Raw genomic sequence first — 11565 nt, 5'->3', positions numbered from 1 at the left:
AATTAAATAGCAGCCTTTTGGATATTTGGTCCCAATAATGCAAAGAAAATGACATCCACGTAAAAGTAGGTCTTCTTCATGGTTATCCTCATCCGACTCACCTTTTTTGAGACAATATCGCAGTTCACGTCCAACGGCATGCGGCACAGACACAGAAGAGGAGAGAAAACTGCTAGAAAAATCCTCTGTAGCGCTTCCCTGAGAATCCGGACTCAAACAGTATTTCCCCACGATGCAGGTGAATATTAGAAAGCATCAGCCAGTCTTGTTGTACATAATAATAATATGTGTGTATACATCCAGCGGTTGCGCAACAAAATAATAGAGAAAAAAAAATCCACATACGCTAGAAGTTAAAGAGTGTAAACAATTAAACCCATTCGACACTGAAGCCGCCAGTCAGCGTTTGATTTCGCAGCCGAGGTCGCGTTCATCGTCTGAACACAGAGGCGAGACTGAGGAGAGAGAGCGCTCCGAGTTTCAGCACCTTGGAGAGCGACTGTCTCCTGCGTCCTGCGCTGTGCGGAGCAGCGCGCCCACCCTGTCCCTCCCCCCTCCCCTCCCCTCTGTCACCCACAATCACAAAAACACTCACATCCCACGACTGGAAGTCGTTTTTGCAAAAGCGCCTAAAACGGTGAAATAAGTGATCAGAGGCTTCCAGCAGGAGCAGCTGGTAAATTAAGGAGGTAGGCTAGGATCAGTTCAAGTGCCCATTTGTGTCTGTAAACGGGTGCGCCTGTGTGCGTGTTTGTCTCGTTATTCTCCTCTGAGTGTATGTGTGTGTGTGTGTGTGTGTGCCAGTGTCTCCACACATGACCTGCAGCATGTTTCACTGAGTCACTCATTATTTGCAGAAACCTATTTGTATTCTGTGGTGGAACTCAGAAAGACAGTCTGACTTCTCAGCCTTCTAACAACAACAGGAAACAAAACACACAGTGTGGCCTTGCAGTTTGCAGAGCAACATCAGCTTTTGTTTTACAGATGGTAGCCCATAGGGGCCACTGCCTGACTGCGTTCAGTCTAAGCACAGATGACTGAGTGAGAACCACAAGACCCTCACCTAATTAGAAGTTCCCACGAGGAATCCTAAACAACTTATCAACTGCAGCCTTATGGTCCATCTCCTTCAGATATAACCACATACTCGTGATCTTTTCATACAGAAGATGCACCTACATCTACTGCCTGCTTGACCCATCATGGAAGGTCAAATCCAGCTAAAGCTGCCTAATTGACAAAATGCATTCACATATTGTGTCGAAGCTGGAGTATGGCTGCAGGCATCAACTCTAGATGATGCAGTGCTTACAGATAAAGGTGAAAAGGGTGAACAATAACAGGAAAAAAAAAAAATTTTGGCATCAGAAGCCAGTGTTGTCACATTATCTGCCAGCATTCCTTGATATAATGCAGAAAAAATAGTTTAAACTATGACTTTAAGCAACCCAGTCCCTGAGGCAGATACACATTTTCACCACCATGTGTGTGTGGCTGCTCTCCTTGCAAGCTGTCTCCAGTCTGCTGTCTACTGTCACTGTAAACAACAACTCTGTATTTCTGTCTAGAGGACTTTCCTTGTGCTCTATGTCCATTGTCATCTAGTGGCCGTTACTTTTTTCCCCAAGCGTATCGTCATCCGATGAGGGTCCACTCTTGTGTTGACGCCAATATTTTCAAGCCTCACTATTGTAACATCTGGGGCTCTTGTAGACTTGTGTTCAGTTGTTCTGCACTCAGGTTAAATTTTCTGGTGTCTAGTTGGCATTCATTTAAAGTCTACACCACAATCCTTGCTGCACTTCGGTGGTTGTCTGTGAGTTTTAAAAGCTTTTACTGTCTGTTTTTAAAAAACCTTGAACAGCCAGGTGCTTCCCCACATCTACCAGCTCCCAGCTGGCTGACATTCTAACTCAGGACCATGTTAGTGTTGCTTGTGACCTGTCCAGGGTGTACCCTGCCTCTTGCCTGCCATTGACAACAGGGATAGCCTTCACCCCCCAAACCCCCAACCCCAAGTGAGCATGTGAGAAAATGGATGGATGGAACGGGCCATGACTTGCATTGCATGGCTTGTTATTGTTTTTTATGTAGAAAGCATTTTGCAACCTTGAAAGGTTTTATAAGTTGCTATATTAAAATGTATGATAACACGTACTTCACGTACTTCAATCGTGGAGCCCAGAAATGTCAAAAAGAACAGTTCTGTAGGACCTGTCACTTCTTGTCAGGAAGTTCTAATCATTGACACCTAATCCTGAATCCCTAATTCTAAATGTATGGCACTGAATTTGTGATAAATGTGGGGAGATACTCCCTTCTCCTATATAACCTTTACTGGTTATATAGTTCTCACCTTCAAATTTAGGCAGTGTTTTAACACTTTGCAGTAGTGCAATGTCTGACTGTATAAAGTCTGAAAATAGAATGACATGTATGACTTTTATCAAATATCCCAAAGAAGTACTCTGAATATAGAACAAATATATAAAATCACAAAATAATATGGACTGTGCAGGACACACTACAACATCAAGATGTCCTAAAGATATCAAGTGTGTGCTCATTTATGCATGGACAGATCCCGGACCTCTTATTCTAGATTGCAAACAGCAAGCATCAAGTTCGTACTTGATGCCATTTAACCTCCATAACTCTGTCTAAAGCTCAGCGTCTGCTTACACCACTAAAAAGTTCCTAATGCTGGAAAGTCTAAAGGTTTAAAATTTTGCATCGTAACGTGTCGCTATGATTAGATTTAATGATATAGTATCTGAGCGTGGCAGTAAGCTGCTGAGGTTGCGTGCAGCCAGAGCCATTGACAGCAATCGTGTGGGGGTTAGTTATCTTTAAAAAGTGGTGGGTCTTTGAAATGCAGATGCTGGGGGAGCTGCATTCACAACAAAACGTGTGGCAAGCGGAGGTTTGTCAAACTCCTGGTAACATGCACAAAGTGGATAATTATTGTGTCAGCTCAGACATTTAGCAGGCAAACACACAAGGGCAAAGTGAGGTTACGCTGTTAACTTGTTCCCACGCTGAATACAGAAGGCATTACTTTCCCTACATTCTCCTTAATTGTCACAACCATTCACTGCTGTTCTCCCATCAATATCTATCAGTCTGTGTTTGACTTTATCAAGTTACATGTGTGGGCTGCATTTCCCCTTTAAATCAGGCTCACCAAGCAAATCCTCCTGGCTTCCTAATGCACATCTTTCTCCCAGACTTCTTTCAAGTCGTGCAGCTTTATCCAGGCTAAAAGCATGCATTTTGCTGCACCCCCCCCCCCCCCACCCCCCCCACTCCCAAACATCTTGGTTGCTGACCTGGTTGCAGAGAAAAGGGAACACTTATGGCTTGTAAAGCCTCTCATCTTCCTCCCCTCTTCTCACACAACTCACTCTGAATATAGCTCGTGCAAGTATATATATATATCATTTATTACATCTGACATTGCGCTTGGGTAAATGTTGGATCCTAATGTGAGATGTGTTGTCTAAGACAGCCAGCCAGTTACTCCAGTACGCCATGGTCCATTAGGCCTTCACTCCGGCTCACAAAAAACATGGGGTGGATAATACAAAACATCACTGCTACCAGGAAATGTTCTACTAGAGGAAGCACTTGTATTTACAGACTACCTGTCTTATTACTGTAGGTGGAGGTGGGGGGGGGGGCATTTTCGTCAGCCCCCCTCACGGAGGTGTTTACATCTCAGTTGTATTTGATGTGTGGCAAACAATTGCCAGCCCACCGGACTGGGTTCCAATTCAATCAGCTAATGGAAAAGGAGCTCTTCACTACCCCCCTCCACCCCCACCCTCACCCGCCTCCTGCCTTCCACCACCTCCGTTTTCCTGCAGCAACACATTCACTACAGCAGACTCTGTAGCAAATGTTATAATGGTTTTGCCATTAGGGCTGCATTCATAGCAGGTCCTAGGCTTTATATTCAGTCACAGCTTTTCATGCTAACTTATTAAACTGAATGCAAGAAAGGAGGAAAGCAGAGCGAGAGGGGAGAAAGACAAGACACAGCTGGTAGGAAGGGAGGGAAGGGGGCCTGAGGTGACTAAAGACTTTTGTGTAAGCGAAGCATATACATGGAAATAAGGGCCATGTTTTGTGTTAATGTGTCTGGCAGGGCATCTTTAACAATGCAGCATGCTTCTCTCTTGCTAAGTATTCTGTTCATGGCTTAAAATTAACACTAGTAGTTCAATTTTACTGTGACAAATGTAATCCCTGGCTTGAGCTCCTGCAATCCCCTGCTGATTTGACTGTGTAACAATGTGAATCCAAGTCTCTTTGGATGATCCATGCGCTACTTTAAACAAGTCTGAAGAATCTACTCTGAGTCATCTTATTATGTTGAATGTATTAGCACAGAAATCATCTTGATTTTACTAAACCTCCACCACAATATTCCTCCTTCTCTGTGGTTTCACATAGAAGGAGGTTTGGGATTAAACATGTCTCATAACACACATGTGGAGTTCAGTTTTTTGTAAGATTATGCTGAAAATTTGTACTTTCAAATTTTAGGCCAATCTCTAAACTCCTTTTTCTTTCTCCAGAAAATGCCAGCTGAAGTCATTCTGAGATAAGTACCACATTCTTAAGGTGTTCCAGTCTGGGTTTAAAATTAGTCGCAGTACTGAGTCAGCACTGTTGAGGGTTTTAATTATGTGCTTTTAGACTCTTTGTGCTTTGGTTCTGTTGGACCTAACAGCTGCCTTCAATACAGTTGACTATCAGATCCTCCAGCCTCGCCTGCAAAACTGGGTGGGCATTCAGGATGGCTTGGTACTACTGACTACAGCTGGTTCAAAAGCTGCTGCTTGACTTTTGGCATCACTTCATTGCCTTCTGGTTCACTTTTGGATTGATTTTAAAATTCTTTCATTTCTTTTTAAATGTCTTAATGGCCTCCGTGTCTCTCTGACCTGCCACAGCCATACACTCCCTCAAGCTCTCTCAGTCCCCAAAGACAAACAGCAAGCTGAGAGGTGACGTCGCTTTTTTTAGTCGCTGCCCCAAAACTGTGAAATGAGTTGCCTTTGCTCATCACATAAGCTGACTTACTTACTGTTTTTTAAAAACTCTTCTAACTCTTTATGTGTTTTTCACACCTGTGTACAGCACTTTTTAAAGTGCTTTATAAATAAGGTTGAGTTGACCTTTTGTGGTTTTTCTGGGAATAAATTCATGACACGATTTTGACAGATTGACAATTCTTAGTACTTTCTGTAACTTTAAACAGCTTGGGGCCGAGGAGTGGACTGACCTTAACATGTACTCTCATTTAGAGACTACATGTCATTTTTGCCATTTTTGTGGCAGACTCAGGTCCATCACTCCCAACTTGAGATGAAAGTACAACACGATGGCCTCTGTTTTCTGGGATGCACTAGCACTACTACTGGTACCGAGAGAAAGGTCACACGGTTACTTAGAGAGTACATGCTGACAAGGGGAGTGCGAGTGCTGTGGTTATGGCTGCCAGCCAGAATTTATGGATTTGAAGTGATATAAAATTGACAACTTTCAACTGATGTGGCCTCCAAGATGAAAAAGGAGCTCAGTGGTCATCATTTTGACAGTGATGTGGGCTGTGAAAGTGCATCAAGAAGAAGGTGATACCATCTATACAGAGGTGTCACAAGTAAATTTGTAATGCCATTTCATATGTGCTATGGTTGATTTACATAACCTTAAACCTTCGTCATGACAAACAAAAGAAGAAAAATGTGTGTCATCTGTTTTTTATGGAATGTATGAAACACTAGTAAATTTAAGCCTCCTCTGTTTAAGCAGATTGTGTGCAGTGTGTATTGTATGCCTGTATAAATGTTTCAGTTCAAGCCTGCCTTCTGGAGAGTGCATCTCACAGCCCCATACTGTTTCACCCATCCACTCTGCCCCTGTGGTCCTATAAACCACATCCTGTATTACATGGCACACTGACTCAGACATTCAAATAGCCCTGCTACTGCGAAGGGGGAAGAGATTCATTGGCTTTTGGGGATGAGTCAGCTCGGTGGCAACGGTGAAAAGGAACAAAAATCTGTGTTCTGGTCTCTGTTTGCTGGTGGATTGTGGGTCTCCCTGTGATGCCTATTATCCCAGCTGTGTGTAACGGTGCCCCTGTGGGTGCTGGCATTTTCCACCAAGTTAGAATAAGAGCTCTTTTCTCCTCCCATAGGGGACCTGTAGAGACTCTCTGATTCGGTTTCTCCAAAGGCTGACGATGCTTTAGCAGCTCCAGGGAGGTACTCAGCACTGAGACTGTGTCGCTGTGGTTGGTTGCCTTTTAATGACTCTGCTGCTTTAGACATGCAAATAGAGTTGAAGTGGAGAGAAGGCCTGGAGGGACACTTTGGCATATGAATCAAATGAAATATTCTGGATTTTATAGTGTAATATTGGACTAAGTTGTATGAATGAATGACTGCATTAATTGAATATCAACAACACCAGCATTCATCATGAATAATGTCATTATGAGAGATTTCTGCCTGCCTGTGAGAAGTATTTACCTCCATCAGCTTATGTGCCTTTTTTATAGTGCAAAATGTATCACTGAATAATTTATGAATTTCCAATATGATTAATAAAAATGACAGATACCATAACGCTTGGGATCTGTTTCATATGTTTTCTGGTCCCTGGCAGAAACAGCTTGATATTTTTATTTGATTTCTAGCTGTGAGGAACATTTGTTCTATACTTGATGCTACGCAAAACAAACTACCACCTGGTGGTCACAACATAATCAAAACACAGCATGTGCACTGACTGAAGGGCATTGTATGTTTTGTGGCTTACAAATTGAATTTATGCAAAAACAAATGTTTATGCAAAAACAATGTTTGATAAGCTTCTTGTCGATCAGTCAGGTGCCAGAGACGTGGTGAAGTTTTTGGAGTCAGCTCACATTTCAACAGGTCTTACTAGCAGATGTTATGTAGAGTAGCCTTACAAAGAAAAAGGGTTGGAATCATTTACGTGGGAATATTATCATGTATATATGGAAGTCAGCTTAGTCATTTGGCCTATTGCATTGGTTTTTATGTTGCTGACAGATTTCTTGTGACAGGCCGACCACTCTTTCCAGTCCATGTTTGTAGCAGCTGCTTGGTGTTATATTCTTTTGGCCTATTTCTGAATTTGACTGTAATTCAAAATAATGCTAATAAGTGAAGATCCAGCCTTGGATTATTTTAGCATTGTGTTAAAGCAGACAAAAGCCAAAATAGTGCCAATCTGTGTTGTGACAGTTGTCTTGTTTTAGCAGTTTAGAATTCAGTGTGGTGGTTGTGGCTTGTTTGTTGTGTAAATGACATTAGAAGAGAAAGTTGCTTGTGCTCGTTCTCTCCTACATGCTTCTATTTTTGCACACATATTTGTTCCAGTCTTTGGGAGACACTTAGCCACATAACAATATGAGCCGGCCAGGTTTTGTTTTCTGTTTTCAATTTATAACACTATTTGCCAATTCTTCATGTAAACAGCTGCACAGATGTTATCTTTGTTTAATCTTTTACACTCTGGCAAACACACAGCGTTATCACTAAATATCAGCCCTATTTTATGGTGTGCACTTTCCAGCATGCACACACACTGCGTGGGTGTAATGCTATTATTTTAAATGCTTTTGCATTGTATGACACTGTACATCTCTTTACCGCTGCTGCTTTGTAATCAGGTATTATATGATCAGATTTACACAGTGACATGGCGTGCTACAACACAAACTTCCCCTCATTCCACGATACTCACGAGACACCATGGGAGGTGAAGTGCTTCCCAGCATTTTGGAAGCCAATTATATTGATTGTCAGTACATACAAAGGGTGTCAGTCATGAGAGTAATGTATTCGACTGTAATCATCTACAATTACAGTAGCCCCCAGGGATGCGAACTGCAGCGTTGTGGTGTTGTGTGAGAGAGAAATCTCTCAGTGCTGTGGTCACAAAAATACACACAATGTCAGCGAGAAAGCTATGATGTCAGAGGTGCATCTCTGCAGCACCAGTGTATTAACTGTTATTGTCTCTAAATTATATAGAAGTGAAGAATGGGCTGAAGAGTGAATGGCCTGAAAAGCAATTAAATTGTTAATTATGTATTGAAATCACCCATCCTGTAATGTGAATTAGTCACTTTCTTTCATGTTTCGTTTTGTGCTTCGGTAGAAGCTCTCAGTCATCAAGGTCATTTTATGAGAGAGTTCAAAGCAAGGCAACTGGACTTTTTCTAGGAAAAAGATATCTAAGAAGACACTTTTTTTTATCATCATCATACAGTATAAAGCTGCTTGTAGAGGAAGTGAAATGTCTTCAAAGAACTCTAACAAGTCCAGCAGTTTTGCTTTAAACTTTTGGTTTTGTACACAGTGAGACAAATTTCTTCTTTTTCTTTGCGACTGGTAGCAAGAATTTCAATTTCAGTAGGAATTTTGCCATACACAAACACCCCTATTTTCTCACGTGAACTTTCGCAAGTTTATAGTTTGGTACAAGTAAACTGTTTGTATGATTATCAGTAATCATACAATTGTAGTGTTGTTGTCCTGTGTACCGCACAGGACTCAATCATGTCCGCAATTCTGTCAACTACTACCAAGGAGGTGAGTTCTCAGAGGCTTCAGTACCTCTCAGGTGATGTCATGGATTTCAACAGACACACTATGCTGTGAAACCTGCCTTGAAACCTGCTTATGCCACTTAGGCCTTCTCTTCTATGGCCACCTGTGCTCATCTGCTAGTGGTGTAGAAGCACCAGCAAGCTCTGGCTCTTTTAGGGCTTCCTTTGAGAACCATGATGATGATAGGTGGAGCAGACATTCTACTTTCTTAGTAAAAAGAAGCATTGGACCATCTGGATTTACCAGGCCAGGAGTATGAGTACGGAGCTGGCCATAAGTCTACTTACTGATCCTCCTACATGACCTACATTTACACACTCAGTCCAGTAGTCCTGGACCATATGGACCTTCTCTTTGTAATTTCTGGGACAGTGTTAGACTAACTGTTAGTAACCTTCCAATGAACTGACATCTGATCAATGTCAGGGTCCACATGGGTCCTCTAATAAGATGACAGCTTTATAAATGTGCTTTCTGTTAGCTGGAAAATATTGCACAAACAACAATTAGTGGCCACAGGGGCTACATATACATGTAAAATCAATGTATTGTGATGTATCTGTTGATATGGTTGAAAAGCCATTTGCATTGATTAGACAAACAGGGGTTCATTTTAATCGATGAATGTTGCATTTAAAAAGACACATGTTGACCTACAAAATATTACAAACATATTTAATCCTTCAAGTGTACAGGATGAAGCCTCAGTTCCAGATATTTAATATCAATGTAATCATCAGTTGTCACAAATGTGTCTCTCTTCCATGTTGAATATTCTTCATGCTAATGTGTGACATTAGTCTAATGGTGTACGCTGGATGTGAACAGCTGCTTGTTCTTTGCTGGACTGATAATTAGGCAGTTGCATACTGGAGAGTTATACAGCACACGGCCCCTCTCCATCCTCCTGCACAGAGACCGTTTCTCAGGGGAGCTTCCAGTCCCCTTCTCACCACAGGGATCTTCATCTCCTCCAGCTCTCGTTTTGCTCAGCCCCCTTCTTCATCAGCTCCCTTTCTTCCAGCTAAAAAAATATTCTGGAAGATGTAGAAGTGGGAATAGTAACCCACTGAGGTGCTGAGGACATCACTGCTGCAGATGGCAGAATTTGGATTTGTGCACTATACTAATAAGACCAGGTGTTCCACCACAAGAGATGCTGCATTTTAAATGGGACTGCAAATGAAATGCAAACCCATTTAACTGTTAAGTGTGTGTAAGGTGCAGCAAGCCTAGCATCTGGGATGCTTTTATTATTCATGCCCTCCATTTATGAAAGTACTTTCCAAACATACACACCCACTGATTCCAGACTTGTTGACTAATTGTTTGGCGAGTAGAGCGATGACAAGAACTGGAGAGCAAACTGTGACAAATAGAATTTCCCCAGGCGCGCTATACTCCGTCTACATTATGAACAAGGTCAGCAGGCATCCTCATTTATTTTCTATTATATTGTACAAGTGGTATAATACAACTGGGTGATTGGTCTTCCCTGCAGTATGTTATTTCTACCAATGCACAGTGGCCAGTGGGTCAGTCAGGATGTGTTGTTTACTGTAATTGTAGTGGTTGTAATAATATTTTTAATAACTAGAAAGGAGTGTCTGTCTTACATATAAGTCTTTTTTGCATGGATGTGATCTTTCAGACCTTATTTCCCATTGATTTTTAAGTGTCTGGGATCAGACTTGCATCTGACTTACACACGTGTGTGCGTAATCTGTGCTGCTGCAGGTTGGTGCATCTCTCAGTATATGGATTCTGACGCGTTTGTTCCCATTCATGTCATTCATGCTTGATTTGTGACTGATGATTAGATCCATACAGACCTAAAACAAACAGGTTTTAGTCACACCTGAGCTCAGGACCTGACTGGACTTGCTTCATCCTGGTTGTTTGGCTGTATCGGTTATGTTGCTCTGTAAAACTGCAGTACTCCTCTCAAACAGAGGCCGTCACCTTACCTGTGCACCTGATTTGATTGTCCAAGTTTCATCGATGCTTATGAATTGCTGCATAAATCTGTTAGGATCTGCCTCATCACACCCAAAGAGGTTTGACGCCAGTGAGCTCATAACTTTGGGGATTGATAGTGTCATAGATCATGTCACTGGATGAGGGTGGTGTCGTCATCATCATCATCATCAGGTAAAAGCCCTTCCACTCCTGATCTCATGGATATCACTGGGTGACAGTCTGACTTTTGATGTTGAATACACAAGATTGTTGATTTAAAACGTACAGTGAGAGCTAACTGAACCCCATCTACCTCACACCGTCAATCACACCTCATATTTCCCCATTGTTTTCCTTTGACCAGATAATACTCTCACCTGCATAGCTAACATTATACTATACTAATACAAAGGAGGATGAGGGAGTTTACTGTGGTGAGAACAGAGAGTTCAGAATTTTCTTCCTCCTTTGTAGAAGCCATGGTGCTGTGGCCAATATCATGACCCATAAAGCTCTGGTTGTTGAACAACATCAAACATATTATTGTGTGCCTCTCAATCGATAGGAGTCAACATTCAGGATTTGGCTGTGTTTGTCCACTGCAGAAGCATATTGCTGCCATCCTGATAAAAAAATGTCTTATTATAACAAAAAAAAAAAGACGAAAAGTGACTTATTGTGTTAATTTTAGCAAGTTGTTTGCATGTTTTACACTAGCTCCTACGCATTTTTAACCTTTTTTTTAATCTGGTGAATGAAGCTGTTTGACAGTCTTGTGGAGTGGGTTCAGAACCTTCTACCGGCAGGAGATGTGAGGAGTGGGAGTTATCCCTAACAATGCTGATGGCTTTATGGTTTAGGTGTGTTTAGAAAATGTCTGTGAGGTAGAGCAGAAGGGCATCGATGCTCTTCTTGGCTGTGAGTCTTTTGGCAGGAGGCAGTGCAGCCT

Source organism: Parambassis ranga, chromosome 21, assembly GCF_900634625.1.
Source record: "Parambassis ranga chromosome 21, fParRan2.1, whole genome shotgun sequence".
NCBI lineage: Eukaryota > Metazoa > Chordata > Actinopteri > Ambassidae > Parambassis > Parambassis ranga.
The sequence above is the reverse complement of the archived record's forward strand: the minus strand, read 5'-3'. Positions refer to the sequence as shown.